Source organism: Lithobates pipiens, unplaced genomic scaffold, assembly GCF_037356315.1.
Source record: "Lithobates pipiens isolate NorthernLeopardFrog02 unplaced genomic scaffold, aLitPip1_a1.2 Scaffold_22, whole genome shotgun sequence".
Classification (NCBI taxonomy): domain Eukaryota; kingdom Metazoa; phylum Chordata; class Amphibia; order Anura; family Ranidae; genus Lithobates; species Lithobates pipiens.
In genome coordinates this window covers 155,085,329-155,106,891 of record NW_027507784.1, presented here as the reverse complement: position 1 = coordinate 155,106,891, position 21,563 = coordinate 155,085,329, and positions in this window count along the sequence as shown.

Here is a 21,563-nt window from a genome sequence, read left to right as displayed (position 1 = left end):
CATTAAAGATGTGCGTGGTGTTATGGAACAGCATGATTTACATGGACATTGTGCTCTAGTAGTGTGTATTGAATCCAGAATAGTTTTTCTTTTAGAACTAGGTTACATACAGCAGCACTCTAATCCGACTCATTCTAGATGAAAAAAAAATGTTTTAGAGTAATTTTATTGGGGACATAACAGTATAACCGAGGACAATTTTGTCCTCTGAATGCTCACCCACCAGAAATAATAAACCCTAAAAGACTAATCTCCAAAACAAAAGCCCACATCCTTTTGCGGCTGTCAGCTTGTAGTTCTCAATGAACTACCACGGCGCTGTTGAACGTGATGGCAGTTCATTGAGTCTTCCGGTCAGTGTGAAACTGCCTGGCTGTACAATGTACTGACAGTCTGCAGGAGACCTGCATTGTGACAACGATCTTCTGATCGCTGGTGCCATGCTTTCCAGGCTCCTAAAATTAAAAGTCATAGTTATCATTGTTATGTAATGTCATATAAGCAATTTTTGCAAGATCCAAGTCAATATTATGCTGCCATATTAGGTATTGTAATACCATAGATAGGAATATCTAAAAAAAATCAAATATATAGTAAATTCACTTTGATTAAGACCAAAAGAAAACAGTAAAAAGACATAGGAAAAGTAAACAAATAATACTACCCACTGACAAAAAATCAAATCGACATAATTTAGTATTTTATTTTATAATCTGAAGCTTTCTTAACCACTTCCCATACAAGCACAAGGTACATCATATGATGTCATGGACTTTGAGTGGGGATATCTGGATGATATCATCTTTTTCAGCCGGCGATTCTGTGTACCATAAGAACAATCATAGAAGCAGTTCAGCAGCCCTCCGGTGCTTCTCCGGGCTCGCCCGTACAATTGGCGAACCAGAGAACAAATTGGTTTGTACTGGAAGTTTTCCATAGAGATTTCTGGTGACCAGATGGTCCCCAGTCATCTCTATGACCCTTGGAGGCCCAACACGACGTTATGACATCACGTCCGGCCAGGGAAAGTAAAAGCCGAGGACGCAGCTGGAAAGACAGCGAGAGTTTATTTTTATTTTTATCTCAGCCTTTCCAGCCTGGAGGAGAGATGTGGGGTCTTATTGATCCCACATCTCTCCATAAAGAAGACCTGTCACGCACTATTCCTTTCACAAGGGATGTTTACAAAAAACATTTTTTTTAAAGAGAAAGTTTAAAAAATAAAAATTTAAGTGAAATAAAGAATTAAAATTTAAGTGCCCCCATCCCTATGGGCTGGTGCACAGAAGTGAACGCATACATAAGTCATGCCCACATATGTAAACGGTGGTGAAATCACACAATTTTAGCCCAAGACCTCCTATGTAACGCTAAACATGTAACCTGTAAAAAACATTAAAACGGCGCCTATGGGAATTTTTAAGTACCAAAGTTTGGCACCATTCCACGAGTGTGTGCAATTTTAAAGACAAGTTAGGTATCTATTTACTCAGTGTAACTTCATCTTTCACATTATACAAAAAAATTGGGCTAACTTTACTTTTTTTTTAATTAATGACATTTTTTTAAGCGTTTAGATCGCCGCCATTACTAGTAAAAAAATAAAATAATAAAAATGCCATTAATCTATCCCCTATTTTGAAGACGCTATAACTTTTGCACAAACCATATCCAATCAATATACGCTTATTGAGATTTTTTTTTTAAATATGTAGAAGAATACATATCGGCCTAAACTGAGGAAGAGATTCGTTTTTTTGATAAAAAATGTGGGATATTTATTATAGATGTGTGTTTTTTTTTTTAATTGTCGCTTTTTTTTGTTTATAACTCAAAAAATAAAAACTGCAGAGGCAATCAAATGCCACCAAAAGAAAGCTCTATTTGTGGGAAAAAAAGGACATCAATTTTGTTTGGGTACAGCGTCGCATGACCGCGCAATTGTCAGTTAAAACGACGCAGTAGCGTATCGCAAAAAATCACCTGGTCATTGAGCAGCCAAATCTTCCGGGGCTAAAGTGGTTTAAAATGCATAATAGGGTTACATACAGAATCTTGAGGCCACTACAAAAATGACTCCATTCATCATTGAAAACACATGTTGGTATTAGAAAATGTGAATAAAAAACAAAAAACAAATCATATCTGAGTATTTCTTTTTTTTTAACAATTGGACAATCTATATATAATTGCAAAAATATGATTGCATGACTGAAATTTTAAATCAAATATATTATAATTGGTAACAACAAGTTAAAAAAATATACATTATTTGAAATGGTAAATGCACAATGTTCCAAAAGTGTTATGTGTGTAGAAAGTATATTCAGTGTGTAAAAACCAAAGAACATTAATCAATTAGGTGAAAAGGGGATATGCATGAGAAGCCTAGTAATGCATTTAAAAAAAAAAAAAGGCAGATTATACCAAACATAATTCTGAAGAATTAACCATTTAAGCCCTGGAAGATTTGGCCCCTTACCCTGACCAAGCCATTTTTTGTGATATGACACTGCCGCTTTAACTGACAATTGCACGGTCGTGCGATGTTGTACAAAAGGTTATACTTGATCACCTCTGGGAATTTAATTTTTTTCCCTATAAACAAAGAAAAGAGTGACAGTTTTGAAAAAAAAATATATTTTTTACTTGTTGCTATAATAAATATCCCCCAAATTAGATAAAAAAAAAATCCTTCCTCTGTTTAGGCTGATATGTATTCCTCAACACATTTTTGCGTATATTGATTGGTTTACGTAAACGTTATAGCTTCTACAAAATAATGGATAGATTTATGGCATTTTTATTATAATTTTTTTTTACGAGTAATGATGGTTATCTGTGATTTTTTTTCAGGACTGCGACATTGCAGCGGACAGATCGGGCACTTTTGAAACTATTGTGGGACCATTGACACTTATACAGCAATCAGAGCTAAAAATAGCCACTGATTACTGTATATATGCCATTGGCAAGGAAGGGGTTAACACTAGGGGGTGATCAAGGGGTTAAATGTGTGTCCTGTGGAGGGTTTCTAATTGTGGGGGGGTGGGACTGCCTAGGGGACGAGACCAAATGTTGTTCTTAAGCATTAGGAACAACTGACCAGTCTCCTCACCCCTGACATAACAGAGATCTGTCTATTTACATTGACAGACCTCTGTTCTGTCTCTGTGTGGAGTGATCATGGGTGCCCGGAGGAGATCGCAAACACCGAGCTCACGAATCAGCTCAGTCATCATGCGCGCCCCCGGCAGTGTGTGTGTGCCCCCTAATGGTCTTAAAGTGGCCGACGTACAGCTACAATTGTTCGCCCAAGGGAGCCAACCTACCACAAAATAACTGCGGTGGCTGGTCGAGAAGCAGTTAAATATATACTGTATACCCATACATAATATACATAGATGTACAGTTAGATCCATATATATATAGACACAGGTTAAATCTTAGTTTTTTTCAAGAATTTACCAAAACATATTCAAGCTATAGTTATATAATGTATATGATGAAAGTGCACACTCTCAGGTTTAATTTTAGGGTATGTACACCCAAATCGGAGGAAGGGTTTAGGAATTACAGCTCTTAAGAATAGCCATCCCTACTTTTTCAAGAGACCAAACGTAATTGGACAATTGAATCAAAAGCTGTTTCATGGCCAGGTGTGGCCTACTCCTTCGTTATTTCATCAATTAAGCAGGTCAAAGGTCTGGAACCTACATCATGTGTTCAAAGGAGCTGTCCATGCAAGTGAAACAGGCAATTTGTAAGTCTTCAAAAATGAAATAAATCCATTGGAGAGATAGCAGCAATATTAGGAGTGGTCAAATCAACAGTTTGGTACATTCTGAGGAAAGAACGCACTGGTGAGCTCATAAAAAAGCCTGGACGTCCATGGGAGACAGCAGTGGTGGATGATCGCAGGATCCTCTCTATGGTAAATAAAAACCCATTTACAATATCCAATTACATGAAGGACACTCTCCAGGAGGTGGGCATGTCATTCTCAAAGTTTACAATCAAGGGAAGACTTCACGAGAGCAAATACAGAGGGTTTACCACAAGGTGTAAGGTGTCTGTCAAATGTTCAAAGAAAATTCGACGAGCTGCTCCGTCGAATCTTGTTAGAACTTTTGACGGACACAATAAGCCAAAATATTCAACGTTTGTATGTTTTTCGCTGCTTTGTCGAATCTTTGTCATTCATGTTGAATGTATATAGTTCAAACAGAACATGGACTGGTGATAGTGATCACTGATCAGACAGGTAACAAGAATCTCAATTTATAATATAGAATCTATAATAATAACCCCCCCCCCCCCCCTCACAACACGGGCAGCCTCTAAGGCTATCATAACACTAGCAACACTAGTATCACTATCAAGTTCACAACACTAACACAATAGCAGCAGATTATTATGAAAAAGCTAAGTTGAACTGTAGCTTGCTTCACTATTGTTCTGCTTCTGTGCTCATGCTTAACCACTTAAGGACCAGGCCTCTTTTTCAGATTTGGTGTTTACATGTTTAAAACAGTTTTTTTTGCTAGAAAATTACTTAGAACCCCCAAACATTTTATATTGTTTTTTTTCTAACACCCTAGAGAATAAAATGGAGGCCATTGAAATACTTTTTTTCACACCGTATTTGCGCAGCGGTCTTACAAGCGCACTTTTTTTGGAAAAAATTCACTTTTTTGAATAAAAAAAATAAGACAACAGTAAAATTAGCCCAATTTTTTTTTATATTGTGAAAGATAATGGTACGCCGAGTAAATTGATACCCAACATGTCCCGCTTCAAAATTGCGCCCGCTCGTGGAATGGCGTCAAACTTTTAGCCTCAAAAATCTCCATAAGCGACATTTAAAAAATTCTGCAGGTTGCATTTTTTGTGTTACAGAGGAGGTCTAGGGCTAGAATTATTGCTCTCGCTCTACCAATCGCGGCAATACCTCACATGTGTGGTTTGCTAAGCGGATGCTAATCACGTATGCGCTCGCTTCTGTGCGCAAGCTCGTCGTGACGGGGTGTTTTTAAAAACCTTTTTTTTTCTTATTTATTTTAATTGATTTTATTTATTTTTACACTGTTTTTTTTTTTAAAAATGGATCACTTTTATTCCTATTACAAGAAATGTAAACATCCCTTGTAATAGAAAAAAGCATGACAGGTCCTCTTAAATATCAGATCTGGGGTCAAAAAGTCCTAAGATCTCATATTTGGACTAAAATGCAACAAAAAAAAAAAAGAAAAAATGACATTTAAAAATAAATATACCTTTAAGAGGTATGGGCAGAAGCGACGTTTTGACGTCGCTTCCGCCCTCCTATGGTATAGAGACGAGTGGGGGTCATCTTAGCCTCACTCGTCTCCATACCCAGATAGTGAAAGGACCCGATCGCCTCCGCTGCTACCGATGGCTCCGGTAAGCGGAGGAAGGTGCGGGAGGGCGGCGGGAGGGGGGTGGCACCTCTCCCATCGCCGATAGCGGTGATCTTGCGGCGAATCCGCTGCGGAGACCACCGTTATCGTACAGCCGACTGGCGCCTGAAGAGATGGACATCTCGGTTGTGGCAGCAGCTGCTGCTGTTACCGAGATATCCCTCTTCAAAAATAGGACGTACATCGTCGTGCGCTGGCCGGTAAGTGGTTAACTGCTAAATAATTTAGGTTCTCTGACAAATGGACCAGCTGTCTTCTGAAATGTGTCTCTCTCTGCTAGCAATCGTAAGTGAAAGTAAGTTGGCTGTACGTGTGTACTTAATTCTAGCTATTTTACTGCCTCTTTGGTTACAATCAGCCAATAATATTCATCATCATTATTTTTATTTTACTTCCCCCACCCAATTCCAACAGCAATCTTTTCTCTCTATGTCGAATCTTTTCTCTCTATGTCAAATCTTTTCTCTATGTCAAATCTTTTCTCTCTGTCGAATCTTTTCTCTCTCTGTCGAATCTTCTCTCTGTTGAATCTTTTCTCTCTATGTCGAATAATCCTGGACTAATAGAGTTAAGGTTAGGCACATTCGACCACAGGTTCGATAGACACAGATTGTTATTGTCAGTGTCATGTCGAACTCCTATCTATATCGAACTGTTGTCACAATGAAAACGAAAATAAAGCATTTATGACGGATCTTTCGTTTTTCGGATTCTGCACTTTCATTATCGTTTGTTAAAACGATAATGAAAATACCTGAAATTTGGACAAAAATGCTTTCGGACGAAACCCATTGCACATGTCTAATGTTGTTTGATAATTTTACAAGTTGAGAGATAGTGGGCTAAGGTGGTAGGTACTTTAAATGGCTTACTGGGGATTAATATATCAGTGGAACCTCTTCTATGGATCCTGATCATGATCTCTAGAGCTTTAGTTATAGCTCATAGGCAGATTGCACTTAAATGGACCTCGAATCACCCACCAACACTTTCTGAGTAGATAACAGCTGTAAATAGATATATTTCTTATGAAAAAACATGTTTATTATTTGCGAAATTTCATGCAAAAAACGTTAATCTATATGGTCCAAATGGGTTGAAACTATGTTTTCTTTTTGTTACGTCCTGATAGGTTTTTTATTTTTTTTTATTTTTTATGTAATGTATTTCTTTATTTTACTCTATTTTAAATATTATGTCTTATTGATATGTTTCTCTTTCCTGTTTTTGTCTAATGCCCTGTGTGGTGGTCTGTCTTAATTTTGTAAATGTAAAAATGTTCTTTAACTGCTTCCCACCCGCCCACTGCACATAAATGGCTGGGTGGGAGCTTCGTCATTCTGAGTAGACTTACAGGAACGTCTCTCAGAATGAGACCGTGCAGCAGCATGATCCTGATGTGCTTCTGTGTCCTGGACACAGTACATCTCCTATCGGCAGAAGGGCTCTGTGATTGGCCCTTCTGATCACACGATGGCCGTGTCCAATCACAGCCATCCTGTGATGTAAACAGATCCAATGGTCCCTCAGAATGAAGCAGCACAGCAGCGCAATCCCGATGCACTTGTGTCCCTTGAACACAGCACATCTCCGATCAGCAGTAGGGCTCTGTGATTGGCCCTTCTGATCACATGGTGGCTGTGACTAATCACAGCCATCCTGTGATGCAAACAGAGCTGGCTGATCAAAATCTGTCCCAGTGATCAAAATCTGCGCACATCTGTCCCAGTGATCAACGTCCGTGCACATCTGTCCCAGTGATCAACATCTGCCCACATCTGTCCCAGTGGTTAACATCTGTTGAATGGGGTAATTTTGTGGGTAATTCCATTGTCCTAGTGCTCTAGGTCAGTAATTGCAAACCTTGGCACCCCAGATGTGTTGGAACTACATTTCCCATGATACTCATGCACTCTGCAGTGTAGTTGAGCAACATCTGGAGTGACAAGGTTCGCCATCACTGCTCTAAGTCCTTCAAAAATACAATAAGTAGTTAGGAAATTAGATGTGTAATTTCCACACTCAGGAGGAGTAGCAAAATGGATTTTGGGTTATAATTATTGGTATGAACATGCTGTGTGTTAGAAATATCTTATAAATGGACAACTTTGTGCAAACTTTCCACATTTTCAAAACAATTGAGGAAAAAACTTATAATGTCTCATAGAATACACATTGGAGTGTTTGCTTTCCAAAATGTGGTCATTTTGTGAGCCTTTCCATTGTCCTGAAAAAGTATTCATACCCCTTGAACTTTTCCACATTTTGTCATGTTACAACCAAAAACGTAAATATATTTTAAGGGGATTTTATGTGATAGACCAACACAAAGTGGCACATAATTGTGAAGTGGAACCAAAATGATAAATGGTTTTAAAAAATGTTTTACAAATAAATATCTGAAAACTGTGGTGTACATTTGTATTCAGCCCCCCTGAGTCAATACTTTGTAGAACTACCTTTAGCTGCAAGTGCAGCTGCAAGTCTTTTTGGGCATGACTCTACCAGCTTTGCACATCTGGAGGGTGACATTTTTGCCCATTCTTCTTTGCAAAATAGCTCAAGCTCTGTCAGATTGGATGGAGAACATCTGTGAACAGCAATTTTCAAGTCTTGCCACAGATTTAGGTCTGGACTTTGACTGGGCCATTCTAACACATGAATATGCTTTAATATAAACCATTTCATTGTAGCTCTGTCTGTATGTTTAAGGTTTTTGTCCTGCTGGAAAGTGAACCTCTTCCCCAGTCTCAAGTCTTTTGCAGACTCTCAGGCCGCGTACACACGGGCGGACTGTTCGCCCAACCTTGTCCGCTGAACAGTGTTTGGGCGGACAGTCCGCTCGTGTGTGGGCTTTCAGCGGACAGTTTCAGCGGACAGTTGGACGGACAAAGTCTTTCGGAAATTCCGAAAAACTGTTTGCTGAAACTGTGTTTGAGCGAACAGTCCGCCCGTGTGTGGGCTTGTCCGCTGTACTTTCGAAATGAGCGGACTGTTCCCGCTCGGAAAGTCCGCCCATTTCGAGCGCGTGTACAGGTAGGCGGGGCCCGCGAAGGAGACGTCGCGGGCTCCGCCGCCTGGAATGGGCTTAAAGGGGAACCCCAACGCCGAAAAAAATCGGCGTGGGGGTTCCCCCCAAGTCCACACCAGACCCTTGTCCGAGCACGCTACCCGGCCGGCCAGGAAAGGGGGGCGAGCGAGCGCGCCCCCCCTCCTGAGCCGTACCAGGCCGCGTGCCCTCAACATGGGGGGTGCCTTGGGGAAGGGGGGGCCGCGCGGCCCCCCCACCCCAAAGCACCTTGTCCCCATGTTGATGAGGACAAGGGCCTCTTCCCGACAACCCTGGCCGTTGGTTGTCGGGGTCTGCGGGCGGGGGGCTTATCGGAATCCGGGAGCCCCCTTTAAGAAGGGGGCCCCCGGATACCGGCCCCCCACCCTATGTGAATGAGTATGGGGTACAATGTACCCCTACCCATTCACCTGTGAACTAAAGTACAATAAAAAACACAACACAGAGAAAAAATATTTTATTGCACAGCTCCGGGGGTCTTCTCGCCGGACTCCTCCGCTATGTGTGTGTAGCTCTTTTGCTAGCGGAGGAGTCCGGCTTTCTTCCTCCCCGCCGCCGGCCTCTTCTCCCGACTTCGGGGGTCTTGTCCCCCTCTTCGGTTCTTCTGCCGGGCCACCGCGCCTGGTCCGGTGGCCCGGTCTTCTGTCGCCGTCTTCCGTTCTTCTGTCGCCGCCTTCCGTTCTTCTGCCGGGCCACCGCGCCTTCTTGTAGCTCTTTTACAGGCGGTGGCCCGGTCTTCTGTCGCCGCTGTCGTCGCCGCCGCCGCCGCCTTCCGTTCTTGTTCTTCTTCTTGTTCTTCTTCTTCTTCTCCTGGAGATGTTGACTCGACGATCTCTCCGGCCGGAATGCCAGAGCCGCGCTGTGCGGTCACTTATATAGTGACAATGGGGCGGTGTCACATGGTATATGTCACATGGGTTGGTCACATGGTGACCCCGCCCCCTTACGATGTCATAGTCCCCATGTGACATCAACCCATGTGACCAACCCATGTGACATATACCATGTGACACCGCCCCATTGTCACTATATAAGTGACCGCACAGCGCGGCTCTGGCATTCCGGCCGGAGAGCTCGTCGAGTCAACATCTCCAGGAGAAGAAGAAGAAGAACAAGAACGGAAGGCGGCGGCGGCGGCGACGACAGCGGCGACAGAAGACCGGGCCACCGCCTGTAAAAGAGCTACAAGAAGGCGCGGTGGCCCGGCAGAAGAACCGAAGGCGGCGACAGAAGAACGGAAGACGGCGACAGAAGACCGGGCCACCGGACCAGGCGCGGTGGCCCGGCAGAAGAACCGAAGAGGGGGACAAGACCCCCGAAGTCGGGAGAAGAGGCCGGCGGCGGGGAGGAAGAAAGCCGGACTCCTCCGCTAGCAAAAGAGCTACACACACATAGCGGAGGAGTCCGGCGAGAAGACCCCCGGAGCTGTGCAATAAAATATTTTTTCTCTGTGTTGTGTTTTTTATTGTACTTTAGTTCACAGGTGAATGGGTAGGGGTACATTGTACCCCATACTCATTCACATAGGGTGGGGGGCCGGTATCCGGGGGCCCCCTTCTTAAAGGGGGCTCCCGGATTCCGATAAGCCCCCCGCCCGCAGACCCCGACAACCAACGGCCAGGGTTGTCGGGAAGAGGCCCTTGTCCTCATCAACATGGGGACAAGGTGCTTTGGGGTGGGGGGGCCGCGCGGCCCCCCCTTCCCCAAGGCACCCCCCATGTTGAGGGCACGCGGCCTGGTACGGCTCAGGAGGGGGGGCGCGCTCGCTCGCCCCCCTTTCCTGGCCGGCCGGGTAGCGTGCTCGGACAAGGGTCTGGTGTGGACTTGGGGGGAACCCCCACGCCGATTTTTTTCGGCGTTGGGGTTCCCCTTTAAGCCCATTCCAGGCGGCGGAGCCCGCGACGTCTCCTTCGCGAGCCCCGCCTACCTGTACACGCGCTCGAAATGGGCGGATTTGCCTCCGCCTTACGTGGGCGAGTCCGTTCATTTCAAAAGTTGAGCGAACTGTTTGCCCAACCTTGTTCGTCAAACAGTCCGCTCGTGTGTGGGCAAGTCCGCTCATGCAAATTTTGAGCGGACTGTTTGATGAAACTGTTTGCCGAACAAGGTTGGGCGAACAGTCCGCCCGTGTGTACGCGGCCTAACAGGTTTTCTTCTAAGATTTCCCTATATTTGGCTCCATCAATCTTCCCATCAACTCTAACCAGCTTCCCTGTCCCTGCTGAAGAAAAGCCATCCCCAAAACATAATGCTGCCACCACCAGGTTTCACGGTGGGGATAGTGTCTTCAGGGTGATGTGCAGTGTTAGTTTTTTGCACCATACATAGCATTTTGCTTTTAGGCCAAAAAGGAGTATTTTGGTCTCATCTGACCAGAGCACCTTCTTCCACATTTTTGCTGCGTCCCTCACTTGGCTTCTTGCAAACTGAAAATGGGTCTTCTTATGGCTTTCTTTCAATAATGGTTTTCTTCTTGCCACTCTTCCATAAAGGGGGAGATTTTTGGAGTGCATGACTAATAGTTGTCCTGTGGACAGATTTTCCCACCCGAGCTGTTGATCTCTGCAGCTCCAGAGTTACCATGGGCCTCTTGGCTGCTTCTCTGATTAATGCTCTATTTGCCTGGCCTGTCAGTTTAGGTGGACAACCATGTCTTAGTAGGTTTGCAATTGTGCCATACTCTTTCCATTTTTAGGTGATGGATTGAACAGTACTCCATGAGATGTTCAAAGCTTGGGATCATTTTTTTTATAACCTAAACCTGCTTTAAACTTATCCAAAACTTTATCCTTGACCTGTATGGTGTGTTCCTTGGCCTTCATGATGCTGTTTGTTCACCAAGGTTCCCTAACGAACCTCTGAGAGATTCACAGAACAGCTGTATTTATGCTGGGATTAAATTACACACAGGTGGACTCTATTTACTAATTATGTGACTTCTGAAGGCAATTGGTTATACTAGATTTTAGTTAGGGATATCAGAGTAAACAAGACTGAATTCAAATGCATGCCACACTTTTCAGATATTTATTTGTAAAAAAGAAAATTTAAAACCATTTACCATTTTCCTTCCACTTCATATTTATGTGCCACTTTGTGTTGGTCAATCACATAAAATCCTAATAAAATACATGTACATTTTTGATTGTAACATGAAAAAAGTGGAATATATCAGGGGGTATGAATACTTTTTCAAAGCACTGTAAATGTGTAATTTATGCTCTTAGAACACCTGAAGGTGCTACTTGGATGTTGGGCCTCTGTATGTGGCTAGGCTGTATAAAAGTCCCACACATATGATATCACCATACTCAGGAGGAGTAGCAGAATGTATTTTAGGGTGTAATTTCAAGTATGATTCCAAATAAAAAGAATAAGCTATTGTGCTGACTGGAACCCAACCGTCATCAAATGGGTCTAATAAGAGGGCCAGGAGAGTAGAAGGATACACCATCTAAAATGGATGCTCCTCTCAAATTAGGTCTTGAGATTGTAATGCACATAAAAAAACACAAGAGGGCGCCTCCATCTAGGTGTGCCGATTTATTAAAAAAGCATTAAAGACAATAAAAATGCACTCACTAGATAAAAGTAGAGCAAGGCTTGTCACAGACCCATATGGACCTCCATATGATCACTGTGAGGCTGTAGAGCTCAGCAGGCATGTGGCTAGTTTAAGCAGGGTTCTCGATGGAAGTACAGCTGTCAGGCTTTAAGCTGGAGCATAAGCATCAGCAGCTTCCAGAAATAGCAAGATGGCTGTGGCTACAAAAACAGCACATCTCTCAGCTGGGTATGACAGGAAGTGAAGGGGATGTGGCTACATGTGGGCAAGGAATAATTCAAGTGCTCCTTCATAAATTTCCAGTACATCCTGCCATCTGCAGGACAAAGAAGGGAAGGCAACAGGATGAAAAAAGATGTAAAATGTCAACTTTATTTTACTAAACAGCACTACTGAGGACACTGTAATGCATAGTTATGTTTTTGGCAAAAGTCATTGCAGGATCTACATTGTTGCAGACAACTTTTCATTAGTAAATAATAGCAGTTAGAGAAAAGTCAGCCTCTGTGGACTGCAGACATATGCTAACTACAATGATAAGCCTGCTTTACAGTAATGTAAATGCACTTTAAATCTATTTAATGAAAAATGAGTTATACTGGACAAGAAAGTTTGTGATCTTTCTAATTTCATATGATTTATCATGAAGATGATGAGAGTCATGTGAGTAATGATGAAAACACGCTCAGCAGAAAGCCACTAGAGATTGGAATGGAGTTGACAAGCAAAAGTGAACAAAGCAATGAAATGGAACAGCAGAGAGAGCAACAGATTGTATTTACTGTCAACACTTGCTGTTAAAGCAGTTTTTTTTTCTTTTTTGTAGAGAAAGCTACAAAAATACTTTAAGACTTTTTGTAGCCTTTTTGGGGGTCACTGAAAAAAATGGAATAATGAGACAGCTCTGTAGTGTAGTATTTGTGTTCCAATATGATAGATAGATAGATAAACTGGATATATATTTATTTACATCTGCCCATTGCTTGAAAGCAATGTTTGCCGGAAATCAATATTAATAAGTTTGGAGAATATGTCTGTCTCTGCGCAGGCCTTTTTGGTGGATCACTCTTTAGGTAGGGGATTCCCTCAGGCCTCATTGGAAATCTGTTTGTAGAGAATGAAAACACTTGCTGAGGCATTGCTATCAATGTATGCTGTGGGAAGTGAAGAATAATTCAATATCTTTTGTATCAAAAGAAAGTCTGAGAGCAGGTTCTCAATTTTTCCAACAGAAAAAGTTCCAATCGGAAATTCTGATCGTCTGTAGCAATTTCGATGCACAAAATTCCTACGCATGCTCGGAAACAATTTGACGCATGCTCGAAAGCATTGAACTTCATTTTCTTGGCTCCTTGTAGTGTTGTACCTCACCGCGTTCTTGACAGTCGAAAGTTCACAGAATTTTTGCGTGACTGTGTGTATGCAAGCCAAGCTTGAGGGGAATTCCGTCAGAAAAACCATCCAAGATTTTTCAGACGAAAACTCAGATCTTCTTCCACTGCGCATTTGCCAGCCATGCTGTGCTTTATGAATAATCCTGCAGCCTTCTGGGACCAAAGATGTGTCCCAGAAGGCTGCAGGGGAACGAGGGGGGTCGAACTGCGGCTTGGATTGCCGAGGCAATCGGATCGGAAGTGGGAGCGGGAATGACTTTGGTGGATGTTACTGGCAGCTAGACAGATCAAGGTGGAGTACCAATCAGTACAGAGGATTAAATCCAACTAACCAAAGTTGATACCAGGTGGTAAGACAGGCAATTGGCCAAAGGTTGAAACCAGAGCCAAATCTTGAAATTAATTAAAGCATAGCTCATGAAAGGTCAATACATACATAGTTGGTAAGGTTGAATAAATACCCCAGTCTATCCAGTGCAAAAGGAGATACCTGACATGTGACACACACCCAGATGCCCACGATTCCTTTACGAATGGAGATAGAACTATTAGGGTGCAAACCCCTGCGAATAGACTGTATACCAGAGAGCATAAAGGTAAATTTTGTGCAGGCATGTAGACTTTGGAGAATAATATTAAGTATGGGAGAGCACAGTAGGAGGAACCAAAGAAAAAAAAAAAAAAAAGCAAGGCCCTGGAAGCACAACAGTGGAAACCTAAACAAAGAGAGCCCAAGAAAAAGTGTCTGCTAGATTAGAAAAATTGCTTGATGTCCAACTATTCTACAAAACACACTCCAGTTGGCTAACTGGGACCCAGATAATGTCTGACTGCTCAACTGGATATACATACAGATGTTACTGGCATAATAATTTTTTACCATGATGTAAATTTGTCGCTTGTATTGTATGAATTTATTATGGGGACTATTTAATAAAGAATTTGTGACACTTTTCTGACTTCTTAGACTCCTGCCCAAAGTTATGAAAGCTGTATGACAATTTTCTTGTTGTTTTTGACACGTGCAAAAAATGTAGGTAGTACTTACAGTATGTGCAATACTTTTACATTCTGACACTATGGCTGCTACAAATTAATAAGGAAATATCACAAAATTGATAAGAAAAGTGGAGGTAAATAAGGCCTCTTCCATGTTGGATCAAGTTGTAATGCAGGCAAAATAATACCTGAGGCAATTTCTGCAACGGATCCATATACACCTTACGAAAAGTTACATGAATCTGCCGTAAATTGTGCCTTTTGTTGTACAGACCGCAGGCAGATTCCCAAAGAGCCTTCAACATTCCTTATAAATTCCACAGGCAGTGTTTATCCTTTGCGTTCTTGCTGAATATATTCCAAATTAGTTTCTGTCAGAACAGATTTAGAGATTAGCCACAGTGTGCCTTGGTTACTTCACATAAATTAAAAAATTAGATGGGAATTGTACTTCAAAAATACCCTTTTCATAAGAAGGCATACATTTAATAGTATTAAAGTGTATCTCAACTCAAAAACAAAAATGTAATTTATTGCAGATTACCGGCCCTTAGAAGTGGTGGCTGCGTTAGTTTCCTTTTTTTCCTCTTTATTTTCATCTGGTATTAAGACAAATAACACACTTCCTGTCCCATGTCTGCATTCATTCTTCTATTGCAGGGATCCTCAAACTACGGCCCTCCAGATGTTGCGGAACTACGCATCCCATGAGGCATTGTAAAACATTGACATTCACAGACATGCCTAGGCATGATGGGAATTGTAGTTTCTGAACAACTGGAGGGCCATAGTTTGAAGACCCATGTTCTATTGTATCCATGGGGCCAGCCATGGTTGTACACAGGTTGAAGTTCAAACATGTCTGCATTAGTTCATATGTATCATATTACTGATTGATGGGACTAGTAGCTTATATAAAGTGACAAGGACAAGGATGCTGCATTTCGGGCAAGATCATTCATTATTTTCTGTGCTTGTTGAAAATGTTCTTATGAAAAGTGAAAACAAATGCAAGTCATCATAATGAAAGACTATAAAGCTGAAAAATATAATGTTTTTAGGTTTTATTTTTGCTTAGGTACAATTTGTCTATTGCTTTAGCTAAGTGCCCTTATTGGTATGCAACTACTGCTAACATAACATTTTCACACTAATTTGAGGTACCCATACAAAACTCAATATTCTTCATAAAAGTCGTGTGATTTTGAGATGAGGAGGGAACAAATGGGATACATACCTCTCTGACCTTCCAAAATCTTTGTTTCTTGTAACTTTAGTCTATGTGATATCTCACTTGACTGAGGAGAAATACTATTCTTACTTGCATGTCCCTTGAACTTGCTTCTGCAATGGCAAAGCATACAAACAATCCTGCCAGACTGGCAGTGAACCTGCTAAGGGTTGGAATATTCGGTCTCCGGGCTCTGTACAGGAACTTTGCTGCTGCTTGAATGCTCCAGATATTTATGGTCAGATGCTCTAATATTTCTGTTTAGCTTTGTGCTTTACTTCAAGTGAAATGTGTTTTCTGATACTCTGCATGAAAGATGCCACATAACATAAAACTATATTGTACTATCCATCTGAGGAAATGTTCATTCTCTGTAAAAAGTTTACAGCAAAATGTGTTATTGCAACTCACTTGTCAGGCCACTATTATTTTCAAGCTGCTTGGCTTAAATTTAGACATAAAGTTGTAGGTGTTAAACCAGCTACCATTTTATTGTAAACTTTTGTAAACATAATGACTCACTGTGCATTTACTATTTGTGCTGCCTAAATACAATTGGAATAGTTTTTTTATAATTGATTGCTGACCACTACAAATGTAATTTATGAATAGCTCTGGAACAGGGGCAGACTGACAACTCCCGGCGACGCCCGGGCAATAGGAGATAATGGGGCCCCCTGTGTCCTTGCCCACACTCAAGCCACACCCACACACATCCACACCTACATATTGGTGGCTGATTGGCATGGGACCCAAGCCTAGTGAGTTCACTGGACTATCAACTTCTATATAATGTATATATGGTATATACAGTTACAAAATATCCATACCTGGAATTCTTCTTTAAGCCTTTAATGGTCTACGCAGGTCAGCACAGCTCAATGGATATAGTGTGAATGAAAAGGAGAGCATACAGAAAAATGTGATTGTAATATGTGTGGTCAAGGAGGGAAGGAGAGGAGAAAAATGCAAGGGCAGGGCTAGAAGATTATTCATAGTATCTATACGGACCACAGATAAACCACTTCTATCCATGTTCTACAGTATTATTAGGGGTATTTATGAGGTCAGTAGGCCTGTGTGCAAGATCATAAGTTGGGTGCTATTGTTTGATATGAAAAAAAAATGCAGTGTTCTTAGTGTACCATAATGTCCTCACCGAGCCCACAGAGAGGAGAGGCGAAGGAGGTGCAGCGTATTGAATAACTGCTTGGGGTACTGTAGGTAGCCTTCGCTGAGTGAAAAAACGTCTGTCTTTTTGGAACTTTTCCAGCCGCTCTCATTGCTTTCTTCCCTGCAATTTTCTATGGGTATTGCCATCCTTGTGATCACTGCACTATGACCCTGGTCTTTTCTCTGCCAAGACCCTTGGGCAGTGCCTGAATCGCCTGAATCGTCAGTCCGCCCCTGCTCTGGAATACAGTACATGTAATGGTAACATTTTCAAAGGATTTCAATTACAGGAAGACTGATTTTGATGAAAGTGCATTGCTGGCATATCATCATAACTGGCATAAAAGTGTTTTTTGCATTGTTTTATACTGCAACTTTAAAAATAACTTATTACTGTGTTGAAGACGTGAATAATGGAAACATTTATTCTGACGCTGACCTGTAAAGAAAAGAGGTCCACACATGATTAAGGCTCCTGCCACCTGACAGCTCTGCTATCTGAGAGGTCATAAATAACTGAGGGGTGGGGCCACCTTATGACGTCACGAGGGGGGTATGCTGGGTCAATGATGTCACAAGGGGTCTCCTGGTGATGGCATTGGGTGGCCCCTCCCCTACTGATTTAACCTCTTCACGCCTAAGAGTAAAACAAATCTTAATGCCTAGGCACAATTTTACAACTTTGACATGTGTTAGTCAAACCATACATATCATCAGAACTATTTTGTGTATCCAGATGGATTATACCTTGTTTTTTTCAGGATACATTAGGCTTTCATTTGGTAGTAAATGGCTATGGATATCTCCTGATTTTTTTTTTTTTTTTTTTTTTAGCAAAGGCGAATAGTAAAACAAATATATATATTTTTAAATTTAGCTGTATTTTTACTTGCTACTATCATAACCTACCACCAAAAAACAACCCAAAATACATTTTCCTGCTCCTGACAATTGCAACAATACCACATATGTGTAAGGTATTTGTTGTTTGTACTCGTAGGACCTCCCAGAAGAAATAGTGCGCATTTTACTTTTTTTTGTTCTACCTAAAAACACTAACTGACATGGAAGCTAATTAAAAAAAAAATCCTGCCCAAAATATACTTTCCCTGACCTTTGACTCTGAACTGTGACCCTTACTTGACCCAAACACTAACCCTGGCACTAACCTAGATCAAACCTTGATCTAGGTGTTTTTTCTTAATTTTTTTTCTTACCTCTCTGCAAGGAAAGAGAAGTATCTTTCCTCTCCATTCACAGAAAGATAAATACGAGGGTGGGCTTCACAGTGACTGATCACTGTGACTGACTGAATCAGGAGTTCCCGGTCAAAATTGTTAGTATGAGGCTCACGGTGAGACCCCGGTTTCTGTACTGGAAGTGCGCTATGGCACACTCCCAACAGAAAGAGAGATATGCATATATGTGGCCCCACTGAGAAAAGCCCAGTGCAGTGGGCCGCATATATGTGTTACATTGGCGGGAAGGGGTTATGAACTGTAAGATGGTGGGAGCCTTCGTCAGGTGAAGACCTCCTTTTTCTTTTGGTCATCGACAGTGGCATTCATCATGATTCAAACTGGATTTACTTTGGGGGACATTCTTTTTATTTATTTTAAATAAAGGAATTGAAAAAAAACTATCTCTGTGTTTTTATTTATTTTTGAAATTTTTGGGGGTAGGGTAGGGTACCCCATACTCATTCATATGGGGGGCTTGAATCTGGGGAGCCCCTTGTTAAAGAGGGTTTCCAAATACCGATAAGCCCCCCACACACAGACCCCCACCACCACCCGCCATCATTGTGGGGAAGAGGCTCTTGTCCTCATCAACATGGAGAGCACCCCCCATGTTGAGGGCATGTGGCCTGTTATGGTTCAGGAGGGGGGGTGCTAGCTGCCAGGCTGCATGCTCGGATAAGGGTCTTTTATAGATTTTGGGGGTTCCACGCCATTTTTTCCCAAAGGGCCTGGTATGGATGGGGGGCGTCATTCTTTTGTTTACATTCAGCTGTCAGTGGGGAAACCTGCTGACAGCTAATGAGTCATTGGTTGTTAAGGATGCAACGGTCAGCTTCCTGGCCCTCTCCTTAACAAGCAACTAGTCTTCACACAGAATTCAGATCGGTTGATACATTTTGGACCATTTGTAATTCAAATCTTTCTGGAAATTTGGACTTTGTTAGAAAACTAAATAAACAAAACAAAACAAAATGAATTTTAACTAAATTCATTACTATTGTTATATCCAGATTACATCCAAATCTCCAAACAAAAATGTTTTTCATTCAGTTTAGATTCAGGCCCCAAATAAATTGCACATGTCTACTGTGTTATATTCTGCTTACTAACAAAATGTCCTGGAGTTTCAATAAATGCATGTCTCCTTACTATTTGTGCTAGGTAGATCAGACATCACAGAAGAAAGCAGACATATAGCTCGTATGTTATAAAAAGAATTGCAAGCATGGTCCAATGTAACTAAGTATGAACCGTAGCTGACCGATACCCCTGGAAGCTGGAAATCTGAAGTAGACAGAGCTACTTTAGTAGTCCCCACTTGCTTCCAGGTCCCACAGGAGATTGACATCTGCCTTCATGTGTCAACCATTCAGGAGAACAGGGCCTCAGCATGGGCCTCTTGTGTTCTACTTCAGTGATTTCCAGCATAAAGTTATATTGATTCAATCTGGACCAATATAATTATGTATAAAATACCCATACCTGGAATTTTTCTTTAATTTATTTGTAGCAGACTTTTATTTTTACAAAACTGGATTTTGAGTTTTGCTGTATGTGCATCCTAGGGGAAAATTCCCTTCACTTCCTGCCTAGTGACGCAACAGAAAATTGGAGGAAATCTCCTAAAGTAAGAGGAATTCATTTTTTAGGCAGCTGTTCTTAAAACAGTTGCCCCCATCAGACGATTTCACCTTACCTATTTTTCTGAGGGCAACTCTAAAATGTGGGATTTCCCTTCACTTCCCATCACAGTGACAATATTCTCCAGTACAAACAGACCAGACCAATCTCCCTAAAGGGGACACAGACCTTGATAAAAACTTGATAGTGTCTAACCCTTCTCCATACAGTTAAGTGTCTTTGTTACTGCTCTAAACACTAGAGGACTACTGTGGTCACCCCTTGGGGAGCAGGTAAGGGGAACTTTAAACCATCTGCATTACACAAACTTCATCATGGTCAATGGAGGTGCAGAAAAGCTGGTGCTCATCATCTTTGGCTACCAGAGAGCTCAGACAAGTGCATTTGTTCATATTCCCCTTTTTGAAACACTCAAATACTGAAAACACAGGTATTAGAATCGTTGAGGCCCTGCCTGTTCACTGCTCTCCAGCTGGGAGGGTTTCAGTTTATATTCCTTGTCTTCCAGGCCAATGTAAAAGAATAACACAAGCCTGGTGATGTGCATCAACAAACTGGAACTATGGCCAATGAATTCTCTGGATTGTGGATTCATAATGAATTCATTATTCCTTCAGCTCTCTATTTGTGATTTGCTCACAGACTTTTATTATGGCAAAACACAGAATCTTTTTTAATCTATGAGTGACCTCATAGAACATTGAATACTATAGAGGCTACTGCAAACCACTACCTGCTGGAAAACCAGCAATCATAGAAAAGTGGATTAGTGGCACAGACTGAAGATCACTAGGCTCTGAAAGGTGTTTTAAACTTCCTTTTACTTGGTGGCCATATGGAAAAAAATATTTTTAAATGTATACAGTATATTTACATAATTTTTACAAATAAAAAAATAATGTAGCTGTTTGGCTGGAGTTACCCCTTAACCAGTTGTAGACCTAGGGCAGATGAGGTATGACCTAAAAAAAATTAACAAAGTAACTTGTCCGGCCTGCTCCTCTTATCCTACTATGGCTGTGTAGCTGCTATTACTAGGGAATCTTTGCTGTCATTCTGATAGCTGGGACCCATGTTGCAATTCAGAAGTGCCCCGATTCTGCTTTTCTGCAAAATTAAGCTATAAAACGATGCTTTGAAGTTTCACTGAAAAATATGATGTAATAACAATTTTAAATCATATTTACTCTCATTCATTAATTCACATGCAAATCAAAGAAATGCCTGGCTTGATGCCACTTCCCCACATGTCCACCTCGTCCAATCAGAGCAAGCTTTCCAATTATTCAGAGAATGCAGAGCATTCTCTGAATTGTGCCTGTGTCAAGCGGCTAACCTCCTGAGTGCAGCAAGACACCCACTTGGCACAGAACCCGGAAGCAAGTTGGGATCACTGGAGTAGCTTTAGCAATTTCCAGCTTCCAGGGGCATCGGTCAGGTATAGTATATGCTTAGTTGATTTGGTTAATGCTGGACAAATGTAACTATGTATAAATTATCCATACCTGGAATTATTCTTTAAAAAGTAGGTATTTTCTTTACTATGAAAGTTGGTTTAGGATTGCCCTAATTTACCAGTCCACCAGAAAGATAAAAATGTTACTCTGTTAGTAAATCCAGGACTATAACTGATAAATATTCAAAAACACTTTATTATGTTATGCTGCATAATCTTTTCAACAAATTATCTGCAAAAAAATAACCCTTTTTACACCCGTAAAAAAGCATATCAACAAAAACGTTTAGGAAAACAACTATTAAATAGTCATAACTATGCTATCTTGACAATAAACGAGACATAGACATAG